Source organism: Monodelphis domestica, chromosome 4 (assembly GCF_027887165.1).
Source record: "Monodelphis domestica isolate mMonDom1 chromosome 4, mMonDom1.pri, whole genome shotgun sequence".
In the NCBI taxonomy this organism is placed as follows: domain Eukaryota; kingdom Metazoa; phylum Chordata; class Mammalia; order Didelphimorphia; family Didelphidae; genus Monodelphis; species Monodelphis domestica.
Window position 1 is genome coordinate 96100698 of NC_077230.1, and position 15021 is coordinate 96115718.

Sequence of the window (15021 nt, forward strand, 5' to 3'; positions counted from 1 at the left end):
AGGGGTTGGGGCAGCTAGGCAGCACAGTAGATGGAGAATCAGACCTGAAGTAAGGAGGACCTGGGTTCAGAACCAGTCTCTGAAACTTCAAAATAATGTGGTCCTGGGAAAGTCCCTTAACCTTGATTGCCTGGTCCTTGCTGCTCTTCTGTCTTGGAATTGATGTTGAAAGCAGAAAGCAAGGGTTTGAAAAAGGTTATTTTTTAATCTTCAGGGGGCTCCTACTGTCTTTAGAATAAAACACAGGAGCCGTGACTCCAAACTAACGCCATGTCCTACCTGTCCGAGGGTTACGACAATGAGGCTGCATATGATCCCTATGCTTACCCTGGTGACTATGACATGCACACAGGAGACCCAAAGCAGGACCCAGCCTATGAATGACAATATGAGCAGCAGACCTATCAAGTAATTCCAGAAGTGATCAAGGATTTCATCCAATATTTCCATAAAACCATCTCCAACCTTATTGACCAGAAAGTGTATGAGCTCCAGGAAAGCCAGATGTCCAACGACATCATTGACCAAAAGTTGCATGAGATCCAGGACATCTATGAGAACAGCTGGCCCAAGCTGACTGAAAGGTTCTTCAAGAATACCCCCTGGCCAGAAGCAGAGGCCATTGCCCCACAATTTGGCAACGATGCTGTCTTCTTGATCCTGTATAAGGAATTTTTATTACAGACACATCTATGCCAAAGTCAGTGGCGGGCCTTCCTTGGAACAGAGGTTTGAGTCCTATTACAACTACTGCAACCTTTTCAACTTCATTCTCAATGCTGATGGACCTGCTCCCCTTGAACTGCCCAACCAGTGGCTGTGGGATATCATTGATGAATTCATCTACCAGTTTCAGTCATTCAGTCAATACTGGTGGAAGACAGCCAAAAAGTCAGATGAAGAGGTTGACTTTCTTTGTTCCAACCCCAAGGACTGGAATGTCCACAGCATCCTCAATGTGCTTCATTCCCTTGTAGACAAATCCAATATCAGCCGGCAGGTAGAAGTCTAAACCAGTGGAGGTGACCCTGAGAGTGTGGCTGGTGAGTATGGCCAGTACTCCCTCTACAAGATGCTTGGCTACTTCAGCCTGGTGAGGCGGCTCTGGCTCTACTTCCTCTTGGGGGATTACTACCAGGCTATCAAGGTGCTAGAGAACATTGAATTGAACAAGAAGAGCATGTATTCCCGGGTGCCTGAATGCCAGGTCACCACCTATTACTATGTGGGGTTTGCCTACTTGATGATGCGCTGGTACCAGGATGCCATTCATGTCTAAAATAGATCCCTGTGCCTTGTTGTTATCTGGCATAATCCCTTGCATATAGCAGATGCTTGATCATTGTGGAATTGAATCTTATTAGAAAAGTGAACTTGTGACTTCTGTGGGTCTTTTGAGTCCTCAACTACTCAGTACTATATTCCAGTGACAAGGAATAGCTCCTTTTTACAATTATTTTCAGCTATGTAGATATGTCATGGAGGAGACTGGTTGGTACAATGGAAAAAAATACTAGGCCTGGAGTCAGGAAGACACGAATTCAAATTTGGTAGCAGATACTTATTAGCTGTGTGACCCTGGGAAAGTCACTTAACAGTGTTTGTCTCAATTTTCTCATCTGTATAATGAGCTGGAGAAGGAAATGGCAAACCACTATGGTATTTTTTTTTTTGCCTAGAAAACCCTAACTGGGGTTGTGAAGAGTAGGACACAACTGAAAAACAATTTAATATGCCATGGATGCAAATTGATTAGATGATATCAGTTGGATCTTTGAAAACTGGAACAATTCTGAGAATGAGAGAAGTAATGGAGAGACATGAAAGAGAGCTGGCTCTGGGTTTTCTATGTTATGGTTCTGCCTATAAATATGGATAGGGAATAGACATGTTTTACTAGTTAGTAAAGGGAATTTTTTGATGAAAAACTTCCTTTTTCAATGCAAGTCATCACCTTTCTGCCCCTTAAAGTTTGAGATAGGGACCTAGGACAGAGGAGCGTTAAATGACTTGCCCAGAGTTGCCCATCCAGAGGCAAGGCTTGAACTCAAGTTCTTCTGGTCATATACATAAGCAAATGATTTATTTATTTTGGTAGATTTGGATGAAAAAAGATGAGCCTGGCTAATGCTTGCTCTTTTCCCGGGAAGAGCATCCTCCATTCTGCTGACTCCCACTCACTAGAATCACATAAAAGCAGGGTTGTTGAAACATGTAATTTAATGATTGTATTATTATTATTATTTTATTCAGAGCCCAGAGGCGTTCTCTTTGCCTTCACTGGGTTTAGAATACAGCTTCTTTCCTCTCATTGACTGGAAAAGCAGAAATAAAAAGATGAGATGGGGACTGTGAGTCAGACAGGAAACAGAATCTCATCCCCCAGGGCATACAGCAGCAGAAGTTCATAAGGCATCACCCCAGTGCCATCCTGGCACCTCCAAGATTTTTCTTGTTTCTTACCACTTCCTGGGAATACTCACAACCAGGGGAGTTATTCAGTATAGCACTGGTCATTCCTCTTCCTCCAGCTCTGTTAGGTTCAGGGAGGTTCCCAAGTCCTCAGCCCTTTAAACTCCAGCCAACAGCGGCGCCATCTCTAACCTCCTCTTTCTTTTTTTTTTTTGTCTCTAAATTTTGACAAACTGGAATGCGGCTTTTTGTTGATACCTTGAACCTCAACTTGGGCTCTTTCTGAGTCTGGTGTTGAAACTCCTGGCATGATTTCATGCTGGGACTTGATTCCATTTTATGGAGAAGCAGGGCGAAAGAAGTGCTGTATGTGGAGTTAGAGGCCTTGGGTTCAAGTCCTAGCTCTCCTATTTACTACCTATTGAGCCGTTTAAATTTAATTTGATCTTCCCAGGCCTCAGTCTCTTCATCTGTAAAATGAGGAGATTGGTCTAGTTGTACTGTAAGGTCCCTTCCAACTCTAGATCTAGGACCCTCCAAAGGATTATGCAGCTATGTGGTACAGTGGCTAGAACACTGGACTTAGAATCAGGAAGGTCCAGTTCAATTCCAGCCTGTGACACTGATCTGATGACTCTAGGCAAGTTACTTAGTTATACCTCAGTTTCTTCATCCATAAAAATGGGAATAATAACAATAATAGTAATTCTCAAGGTTGTTGTGAGGATAAAAGGTATTTTGGAAACATCAAAGCACTGTATAAATATTATTATGACATGATATAATTCAAAGGACATGGAATCTAGAGGCAAATGCTCTGGGTTGAAATCCTAGCTCTTTATTATTATTATATTTATTATTATTATGAGTTTATTACTCATATGGCCTTCTATGTGATATTTCACTTTTTGAGCATCAGTTTCTTTATCCATAAAATGATGAGGTTATATACTATATGACTTCCAGGTTTTCTTATACCTCTAAAGTCCATAATTTCTTCTGAATTTCTTCCTGACTTTCAATCTATGACCCTAAGACATACATTTTTTTGTTGTTGTTGACTGGTTTCGGTCATGTCTGACTCTTTGCCACCTCATTCGGGGTTTTCTTTGCAAAGATACTGGAGTGAATGGTTTTATAACCAGTAATAGATGAAATTATTGAGGGGAAAAAAGTTTGATCTGAGTATATCCATATGTTAAGCAGTGCATGCTGATTGTCCAATCAATCTGGACCAGGACCCCTGCTCAGTTTAGGGCTGGACTCCAAATACAGGAGAAGATAGACTTTTATATAGTAAAAACAATTACTCAAATAAGACCAATTAATTAAAAGAAAATAATACAACATTAGGTAATCTGATTTCTAATTGGATGAAAGATTAAGGAATTTCTAAGTTGGGAGGGAGGCACAGTTACAATTCCCTGATTTCAGGAAAAGAGGTGTCCTACTCTTCCTCAAGGATCTGTGTTCAATCAGAGGAACATGGAAACAATAACTGGTTTAACCAGTATGGGGCCAGTTTTCAAATAAGTCATGGGTTGCTTGAGATACACACTTATGACAAAACTCCTTATATCCCTCTTAGGATATGATTGTGTTTCTGGTCGACATAACCTACGTCCTTGGATAAGGGTCTCTAAACAGCAGGTACATGTTTTTCCGTTTCCCAGCCATGCAGGGCTAGGTTCAAACAATGCACTAAGACTTTCTCTCAGTTCTCACAACTGATTAAAGTTTTCTTAAAGAATAGAATTTAGACTAGACCCATAATTGAATAGAAAAAATCTGAGTTAGCTCCAGAATTAAGTCCAAAGATGGAGTCAGTGTGGTTCACTCAATTCACATAATTAACCACTTGCTTTCTTAATCTCCTCCACAGTTTTCTCACAGTTGACTATTTCCTTCTCTAGTTCATTGGATAGATGAGAAAACTGAGGCAAACAGGCTTAAATGACTTTCCTGGAGTCACATAGCTAGTAAGTGTCTGAAGCCAGATTTGAACTCAGATCTTCTGGACTCCAAGCTGTACTCTATCCACTGAGCCACCTAGCTGCCCAAGATATATATATATATATATATATATACACACATATGATCTTCTTGAGCCAAATTATATATACTTTGAACACTCTTCAATGGCTTCCATGCTTGTTGACGCTGGTCCTTTGTTTGGTACATGAACTATTCTCTGGTTTAGGTAAACTATGCTTGAGCTTGCTGACCCTGGCCAACTGCCCTGATTCCTTACGTGTCTTTGGCTCTCAGATACTCCACAGTGGCTTCTTGCAGTATAACCCCTCCTAAACCACACAGGTCAAAATATAATGTGAACAGCATTGGATTTAAGCTAACAGACATCACTTCATTCATTCATTCATTCGTTCATTCATTCATTCATTCATTCATTCAATTGCAACTATTATGTTTTTAAGAACGGTACTGAGTTTAGGGCTTACAAAGGAAAAAAAAAAGTCTGCACCCTTAAGGAGCTAATATATTCTACTGGAGAAAATAATGGGTGCAGATGTAAGTCAATGCAGAAAATGTCTATTCAAAGTACAAAACTAAAAAATAATTGTGTGCGTGTGGGGACCATCTGCTATGTGGTGGACCAGGAAAGAAGTCATTCAAGAGATGGCATTTGATCTGAGCTCTGAAGGAAGCAAGGGATTCTAAGACACAGAAGTGAGCAGAGTGCATTGTAGGCATTTTGTTGTTGTTTTAATCAAATCTGACTCTTTGTGACCTCATTTCAGTTTGGGGGGGGCAAAGATGCTAGAATGATTTGCATTTCCTTCTCCAGCTCATTTTATAGATGAGGAAACTGAGGCAAACAGGGTGATGTGATTTGCCCAGAGTTGCACAGCTAATAAGTATGGGAGGACAGATTTGAACTCAGGGAAATGAGTTCTTCTGATTCCAAGTCTAGTGCTCTAACCATTGTACCACCTAGCTTCCTACGCTAGGTATGGGGGCAGTCTTTAGGAAGGTACTCAGAGATGAAAATAATTTACAAGACCAGGAAGTCAGTTTCATTGGAGATAGAGTATGTAAAAGAAGATAATTTACAATAAACCTGGAAAGGTAGGTGGGAAACAGACTGGGAAGGGCTTTAAATGAGAATCCAGAGGATTTTGAACTTTGTCCTCAAAGTCATAGGGAGATGCTAAAGTTTCTCGGGCAGCTACATGGAGCAGTGGATAGAGATCCAGGAGAGGAATCAGGAAGACTTGAGTTTGAGTTTGGCCTCTGATACTTACTACCTGGGTGACCCTGAGCAAGTCATTTAACCCCATTTGCCTCTGTTTCTTCATTTGAAAAAAAGATGGAGAAGGAAATGGTAAATCCCTGCAGTATCTTTGCCAAGAAAACCCCGAGGGATCCCAAAGAGTCTGGCATGACTGAACAACAACAAAAGGGTTTCTAGAGCAGGGAGGTAGGCCCTATAAGGCTTTATGACTCAATTTTGCCATTTATGGTACCTTATTTCCACAATTCTTCTAAACATAGTTCAGATACACAAATTGGCCTTCCTGAAGCAGATATTCAGTAATACATTTTTTCACCTACACCATCCTCTTTTAATCATATTTAGAATATATTTTGCAATTTAAAAAAATATTATTTCATTGATTTTGGGGGAGATTTAAGTAAAAATTTTTGAACCTATATCCTACTCCACTACCCTGAAAATCCTATTTTATCATAAAGATAATAATAATAGCCAACATTAAATAAGGTTTATAAAGGTCTTTTCATGGGTTATCTCATTGATCCATACAACCCTGGAGTTAGTTGTTATTATTATCCCTGTTTCGCAGATATATAAACTGAGGTTCATAAATTAAGTGACTTATCCACGGTCAAATAGCTAGTATCTGAGGCAGGATTTGAATTCATGCCTTCCTGGCTACAAGTCTAGCTCTTCATTCAATATGCCACAAGAAAGAAGAAAAAAGAAACTAGTTCAACAAAATCAATGAGCATATCACTCATGTCTGACAATATATGAAAATATTTTATATGTTTAGTCCCATTACTTCTGTAAAAAAGAGCATGTGTATATTCTTAACTGTTCTTTGGAGCCAATGTTCATTATAATTATTTAGCATTGTTTCTTTTTCTTTTTTTCGTTTTCTGGTTGTATTGACATCACTTTATACTGTCTTCCTTTCTCTTTATTAGTTCATGCAAATCTTCTCAAGCTTCTCTGAATTCTTCATATTCATTTCTGATGGAACAGTAACATTTCATTCCATTCATACACCACAATTCATTTATCTTTTCCCCAGTCAATGGGTATTTGCTTTGTTTCTAGTTCTTTGCTGCCACAAAAGTGTTTCTATGAATATTTTATTGTTGCGCTCAGTATTCTTTCTGTATTTTAATGCCCTTGGATATAGGATTTTCAGGGTCGAGAGGTATGTGCCTTTTAGTCACTTTTTTAGCATAATTTCAAATTGTTTTCTGGGATAATTTCGACCAATTCATCATTTTGTAATTAAAAAACAAAAAGGAAACAACCTCTTGGCTCCTTTCTTGGTATTACATGTCTAAACCTGGGAGAGTGGTTTTTTTTTTTAAATTTTGCTTTTCTTTAACTGATACTTGACAGACTAGATATCTACTGCTATGATACTACGTAACTGTGGCCAGTAGAACACACTCATCATACCCAGCAAGTTGAATTCTCCGCAATGTATACGAGAAAGAGCAGTGCATTGAATTCCTTTTTGATTAAGACAGTCAGCTACTATGGTGGGCTTACCAAATTTGTACTAGAATCAGGGAAAAACTATCTTGAATAAATGTGTCCAAGACAGATCTGTTTCAAATATCAGTTTGGGATACCCCACTGGCTTTCCCTCCCTGAAGATGGTTCATCGGCATTTTCTTCCTTTTGTCTAAGAGAAAAGGAGGTGAAAGGGAGAAACCCGACCCTTTAATGCTAGACAGACGGTGCCGACAATACACGTGTTGGCTCAGACTGCCTGGCTTGGCTTGCCTCCCCTTTCTGTTCGTGGCAGCATTAAGAAGATTGATTTCTGTTTGTGAGCCATAATGGGAAACTATAATGGTTTGTGAGGGAGATATTTGGCCTGAGGACACCTTGTAAGTGTGCCAGTCACTTAGGGGGAAGGCACTTGACTTAATGCCAGAGAAGGTCCCAATTCCTTTCTTCTTCCTCTCACCCTTTCTCTTTTATTTTGCAGGATCCATTTTTCTCTTTCTTTCTTACCATTTTTTTCTTTTTGTCTTCCTCATAGAACAATAGGAACATAGATGAAGAGCTAGCAGAGACCTTAGAACCCATTTAGTCCAGCTGCTTAATTTTAGAGGTTGGGAAACTGAGGTGCAAAGGCTTTAGTTTAATAAATAACTCAATCAAGGTCACAAGGACAGTACTGATATGATTCTCCCTCATACTGCCCAGCAAGTTGTCTTCTCCATGCAGTAGGAAGAGACCTGGGGTGGAATTCCAAGGATAAGGGTTTGAATCCTAACTTTACCTTATTATTTGTGTGTCCTTGGATAAAATGATTTGTCTTCCTTAGGTCTCTTTTCTCTCCTTTGTTAAATGAAGGTATTATGATCCCTAATTTTCCTTCCAGTTCCAAATCTATGATTCTAGCAATATCCTTAGCCATTTCCATAGTGCCCCAAGTCTCTACAAGTTCTGTTAGAATGGCCTGAGTTTTTCTTTGTGGAGTTATACTATTTCTGAAAGGTGCCAACCAGCAAGATGGATAACTTGGAGAACTGAAGGTTACATGCAACAGAAGTACAGAATGAGCTTTTCCATTCCTGGACATCAGTCTCAGCAGTAGCTGGCAGGTTGGCTAAGATGAAGAATAGGGTTAATCATTCTCTGGAATATATAGAATAACCTTATGGTAAAAAAAAATTCATGCTCTTATCTAGGGTGACTAAGCGTTGGTGACCAGTGAGTGGTTTTCAAGGGGCTACTTCCCCATTCTCATGTTGCACCTGAAATCTGTTCCTTTTTGCTAATGTTGCACGGCTTTCCCTCATAGGACCTCCCTAAGTCCTTTGCTAGAAGTGGACCTCAGTGGCTCTCATGCTTCCTTTTTGCCATCTTTTCCCTCTAGCATTGAAGCAGTGACTTGTTTAACCAACAAAGGAAAGTATCAATTCTCCTAGCTCTACTCTGTCCTTCATACCTATGAGGAAGTAAAAAAACCCTAGAGGAGACAACCTCCTAAGTTACTTACTTTAGGAAGTTGTATTATTCTCAACTCTGCCTAATAGGATGGCTCCTATCCTATCCTATCCTATCCTATCCTATCCTATCCTATCCTATCCTATCCTATCCTATCCTATGATGGAATGGAATACAATGTGATATAATATGATATGATATAATATAATATAATGTGATGTGATATAATATGATGTGATATGTGATATATGAGATGACATAATATGTGATATGATGTGACATAACATATCAGCATAATATAACATGATATGATATGACATGATATGAATATAAGACACTAAAAGACAATATGTTTATTAATAAATATATATGGGATCTCAGAATTTCTAATTAAGGAAACCTCCCAAGATTCTTTTAAGTTTATTTCTCCCAAAAGAGTTGTTTTCACCATATTCTTTTCCTTCTAGTGGTCTTTGTATGGAAACAGAAAAATGAACAAAGGCTACATCTTTAGACATCACATAGACATGAGTCATCATCAGGGTAGGAAAGGCAACAGTTGAAGTTAAGGATTATTGAAAATTACACTCAACTGTACTTTTGTATTTGAATTCTTGAAACCATAAGAAGTTAACAACAAAATAACTTTCTGGCAATAATATTAACTACTTACAGACTCTTTGAAACCAAGTTGTCTAGGACTTCAGGCCACTGTGTGTGGTGATATATATCTATATCTGTATTTGATGTTTTTATTAAAATTTTGCTTCATCTTGTTCACAAAATAAAAGGAATAGAGGGGAAGGGTTCTCTCATTTTCCTTAGGGCCATAGGAAACAGAGGACCCTAGGATTCAAAGGCCCTGCTCCCCTCTACCTTAAGTAGAGAGTCAGGTTATCCCCTACCCTTCAAGGTGCACTGAGCTGTTTAAGCAGAGAAGGGCAGGAAAAGTAAGTGCCAAACTATCAAGGGTCAATGACCTGTCCACCCCTTGTTAGGAAGACAACTTCAGGAGCAGGGTCTTGGAGCTCCTGGTGAACAGAGTCCCTACTTGGGCACTTACCATGGGCCTTGTGGCCAAAGCCTTGACCCTACTGCAGGTGTATGGGTCAGAAAAGCCATTCACCTTGGGAGCTGGGCTGAGTTTGAGGGGCTGCCCAAGGAGAAGTCGGGTTGGTACAGGAGAACAGGGTGAAGGGAACCACTCTCTGGTCATTCAGAGGCATCCTAAATCTCAGAAAGCAATGAGGGGAGTTTCTTGTCTTGGAGGCGCAGGGAAAACACCTCTTCTGAGTTCACAGAACTAGACGTGAGGAACTCATCTCCTTCATCAGTATCCAGGAGACAGAGCTGGTTCTGGGGCTTCTTTATGTAGGAGTAGGTCTCTACATAACACTCCTGGAGGCCCTCCACAAGGCTGGGCTCCTTCAGGCTGGGCCAATCAGCAGAGAAGACAGGGTCAAAATGATTATTTTCTTCTCATGGCTGAATTGCCTGGATGCCGATGCCTAACTAACTGCCTGGGTCTTTGTCTATGACTGACTGCCATATTTTTTTTTTTACTTCTTGTACAGCTACCTAGATTCCCTCCTTTCCCTTCCCACAGGACTACTGCTGAAACATTTACAGATCACCTATCTTAATCAGGTCAACTCCTGGGTCTTGAATAACATCGGTGTGGTTAAAACTACCTGTCCCCAGTGCTCTGTTGCTAACATCAAGTAACAGAAAATATTAGAATTTGTCTAGACACAGATGAGACAGTGAGAGAAATGTCTTTCTGGTTTGTCTGTTAGGGACTAAGGATTGGACTTCTGCTTTCATTGATGTAGAGAACTCCTGGTAATCAAGCCAATCAGTTAGTCAGTCAATGGCATTTAATAATCATTTATTTTGTGCCAGTCATTTTGCTAAGCACTGAAATTCAAGGAAAGGTAAAAACATTGCCACTACCCTCAAGGAGCTCCCATTTTAATGAGGAAGATGACATGCAAATATATTGCAAAGTACATACAATATATATACAAGGTAAATAGAAGTTAACCTCAAAGGGAAATGAGGGGTATTGGAACTTCTTTTTAAGAAGATGGAATTTGAAAAGCATCTTGAAGGAAATCAGGAAGGCAAGAGGCAGGAACAAGTAGGAATCATATTTTAGACAGGGGACAATGAGAATCTGTCATAATATCATAGAGTACTTAGAGGGAACTAAAGTATAGGACTGAAAAAAAGTAAGAAGATCAAGTTGTGAAAGTCTTTGAATGCCAAATGGGGCATTTTGTACTTGATCCTAAAGATATCAGAGAACCGTTGGCATTTATTGGTCAAGGGAGTGACATGCCTTTAGGAAAATAATTTTGGTAGCTAATTGGAGGATGAATTGGAGTTGGGAGAGACTTGATGCAGGGAGGCCAACTAGAAGGCTATCACAAGAGTTCAGGCAGGAGGAGATAAGACTACTGTCCGGGGAAGGTGGTTGTGTGAATGGAAGGAAGGAGATGCAAACAAGAAGTAGTGTAAAGATGGAAATGACAAAACTTGACAACAGATGGGATATGTGGAGTGAGTAAGAAGAGTAGAGAATGGCACTAAGGTTGAGAGTTGGGTGACTAGAGGGCTGTTAGTGCCACTGACAAGAATTAGAAAGTTAGGAGGATTTAAGGGAAATAGATATTTTTTTTTCTTTTTGTCTATGCTGAATTTTTTATGTAGATGCAAAAAGGCAGTTTGGTACACAAGACTGGAACTCAGGAAGGATTCTTGGGCTAGATATATTGATCTGGAATCATCTGTGTGGACATGATATTGAACTCATGGGAGATTATGAGAACACCCACTGAAAAAGTTAGAAGAAGAAGAGATGGGGAAACAAGATAGAGATTTGGGCAGAAAGGAGGATAACCAGAAGAGTAGTGGCATGAAAACCTAGAGGACAGAAAGTATCTACGTGAGGCAACTCACTCTACCAATAGAGACTGGCAGTTCTTTACTTCTAGAGTCTTAGAGAGTTGTCTAGAACACTGAGAGAGGGTAGGTTACTTGCCTCTTTTTATTCAACCAATATGAATCAGAGGCAGGACATAAATGCAGGTGTTCCTGGTCATCATCTCTACCTACTATACAATATTAATATTCTTGTCTATTGTCATGTTTAAATATATTTAAAGTATTCACCCAAAGAACAATGGTTTTGAAATATGCTTTTGTCTCTGAAATAATGTTAAAAGTAACATGTCATAGAGTATGTTTAAATCCTTCATTTATTCAGTGTGGCTACATCTTAAAAAGGAAGACAAGGAATAAGGGGAATGGCTTATATTGATGTGTATAGGGCACATTGTCTCTGTCCTTAGAACTGTTATTATTGGTTCATTGTTCCCACTAAGAATAAAACAGGTTGCAACAATAGCTATAGAAATTTTGATGAAAGGTGAGGAAGAACTTCCCCAGAGTAAAGAGAGTAACCAAATGATCAGAAGGGAACATGATCTACCTCTACTTCCCCATCACTCAGTCAGCTCTCAGACCTCTGTAACCTGAATGTTGGATAGATTTTAAGATGGAATGCATCCTCATGTGTCAGCAATAGTTGGGTTTCATCTTTCTTAGAGGAAGAAGGACCTCCCCAATTTCCCTCCATCCCCCAAACTCTCTGAGTCTTTGAGTAATCGTCTAGCCACTTTTCATTCTCATGTTCCTTCAAGGGCTCCTTTTGATGTCCTGTATGCATAGGACCCTCCTGAGATATCATTTACTAACACCAAAAAGCTTAGGGAACAGGTAGAAAAATAGATGATAATATGCCACAGGAGGAAAAATGGTCATGGACAGACTAGGAGAGACAAGTACAAGCAACCAGCCTTAGACTCTCTATTCTCTTTTATCCTCCCTCAATAGTTTTTACAAGCTATAATCCTTCACTACAGAAAGATTAATCTGTGATATAGCCAAATTGATGATCATTCCATCTCTTTTGTTTCTCTTCAATCTCTTCCTATTGACTTGTTCCTTCCCTAATTCCTATAAACATGCTCAGGCCTCCCCTTTCCTAAAAAAAATTGTACTTCCTGATACCCTAATATCCCCTCAAGCTGTTGTTCTGTCTTCCCCTGTCGCTATTAAAATTCTGAGTCACCGGAATAGTGATGTGAAGGAAGGAATGTGGATGGGAAACTAACACAGCTATGGAATAAACTTGAAGATTTCAGTGGCATCAAGGTAGTGAATGAAGTGGATAGAGTACTGGGCCTGCAGTGAGGAAAAAGAATTCAAAATCAGCCTTAAACACTTAGCTTGTGATTTTGGACATATCACTTAATTTAGAGGTTTGATGCAGTTTCTTCTGTTGTAAAATGGGGATAATAATAGCCAAAGGGTTGTTATGAGGATAAAATAAGGTGATATTTAATAAGTACTATATAAATGCTAAGGGAAACTAGGTGGCACAGTGGATAGGGAGAGTGCCTGGCTTGGATTTAGGAACACCTGAATTCAAATCCAGACTCAGATACTTAGTAGCTATGTGACCCAGGGCAAGTAATTTAACCCCGTTTGCTTCAGTTCCTCATTTTTAAAATGAGAAATGAGAAACCACTTCATTATCTTTGCCAAGAAAATCCCAAAGGAAGTCATGAAGAGAAAGACATGAATGAAATTACTGAGCAATGACAATATAAATAATTTTCTTTATATTCAGAGGGCATTTTGTGTTGGATGAATGAATGAATAAATAAATGAATAAAAATTATGGAGTACTCTTTTATTAGTAGAGACACATTTCTTTCACCTCCCATGCTCTTCTCAATCCTCTATAACTGGACTGTTCATTCACAACTCCTTTTTAAAAATGTCTTCCTTTGTGATGGATGAATAAATGAGATAACAATTATCAGGCACTTACTATGAGCAAACCACAATGCAAAAATGCTAGAGATAAAGAAGGAAAAGAAAAAATCTCTATTCTCATGGATCTTATGTTCTAATGGAGAGACAACATCTAAAAGAAAACAGAAGGGTCCCATCGCCCAAATTGGCAAAGTACACAACAATTTCTCTTCCTTAATGTCATTTCCACTTATAAAGTCATATAAGATCACCAATGACATTTTAATTGCCAAATTAAATTCATCTTACTGTCATTCATGATTATTTCCCACATTGCCCTGCTTCTTCCTGCCTTACTTTCTATTACCCTTTGGGGTCTTTGTGCTTCTTTTTTCCCCATAGATTATGGATTCATGGGAGGATGATGGATTCAGGTAAGTCTTTTCTTCCCATAACTTATGAAGACATGGGAGGAAGGCTGATGCAGGTAAATGGTTCTCTAAGCCTTGTCTCTATGATCAGTAGTCATCCAATATTGTTATTATATATAAGTACCCCTGGACCTTGCTATCCTACAATTTCTCCCTTAGGATTTCAGTGCTTTTCCATCCAATACTCATATAAACAAGTGAAAAATTGAATGTTTTCCTTCTGTGTTTATACTCCCACAGTTCTTTCTCTTGATATGGATAGCTTTCTCTCATCTCTCACTAGGAGCTCCCAAAGTTCTGTCTGCCATCTTTTCTTCCCTCTTGGCATTTGATGATCTCATCCATTCATCTTGTTTTAACATCCCTTTGTAGATAATTCTAAAATTTACATATCCATTCCAATCTGAATGGAAGTTCTGTATGTCCTTCTGGCACCCCAAATTTAATATGCTTCAAACTAAATTATCTAGTAATTCCTCTTCTAACCCTACCCCATTTCTTGCCTTTATTATTTGTGTTGAAGGTCCCCCCATCATCCTGATCAGCTAGGCTCTTGTATTGTCTCTCTTCAGAGGCAGCAAGGAGGGACACTTCCTAGAACACTGGGCTTGATGTCAGTGGGAGCTGAGTTCAAATATGACCTCAGATATGTGACCTGAGCAAGTCATTCAACTTCTGTCTGCCTCAATTATTTCACCTGTAAGATGGGTATAATAATGTCAGCATGGATGTGGGGATTAGATGAGATAATATATGTAAAGCACTTAGCACAGTGCTTGGCAAGCAGTATGTGTTTAATTACATTGCTTCCTTTCCACCCTCCTATTTCTGTAATATGCCTTTTACATCCACATCCTCCTCTCCTTTCACAGTGCTACTTAGCTCAGCCCTCATTATTTTTCACCTAGACTACTGTAATAGTCTCCTAATCACATCATCTTCGGATATTTCTGTAGACCTTTAAGGTTTACAAAGTGCTTTTCCCATCACCTTGGCTCAGGCCCTTCTCACCTCTCAACTTGGCCTATTATAGAATCTTTCTAATTGGTCTCCCTGATTTTAGTCTCTCCCTTCTCCACTCTATCCTTCACTAAACTGCCAGACTAATCTGCACATATCTGAACATGTCACTCCCCTGCTAAAAAAATTATGGAGTCTCTCCACTGGCCA

The 15021-nt window shown here is 39.3% G+C and overlaps 1 pseudogene; it reads left to right on the top strand.

Moving 5' to 3' along the window:
* Positions 1–270: 270 nt before the first annotated feature.
* On the top strand, positions 271–1279 carry LOC100023312 (eukaryotic translation initiation factor 3 subunit L-like; annotated as a pseudogene).
* The last annotated feature ends 13742 nt before the right edge of the window (positions 1280–15021 follow it).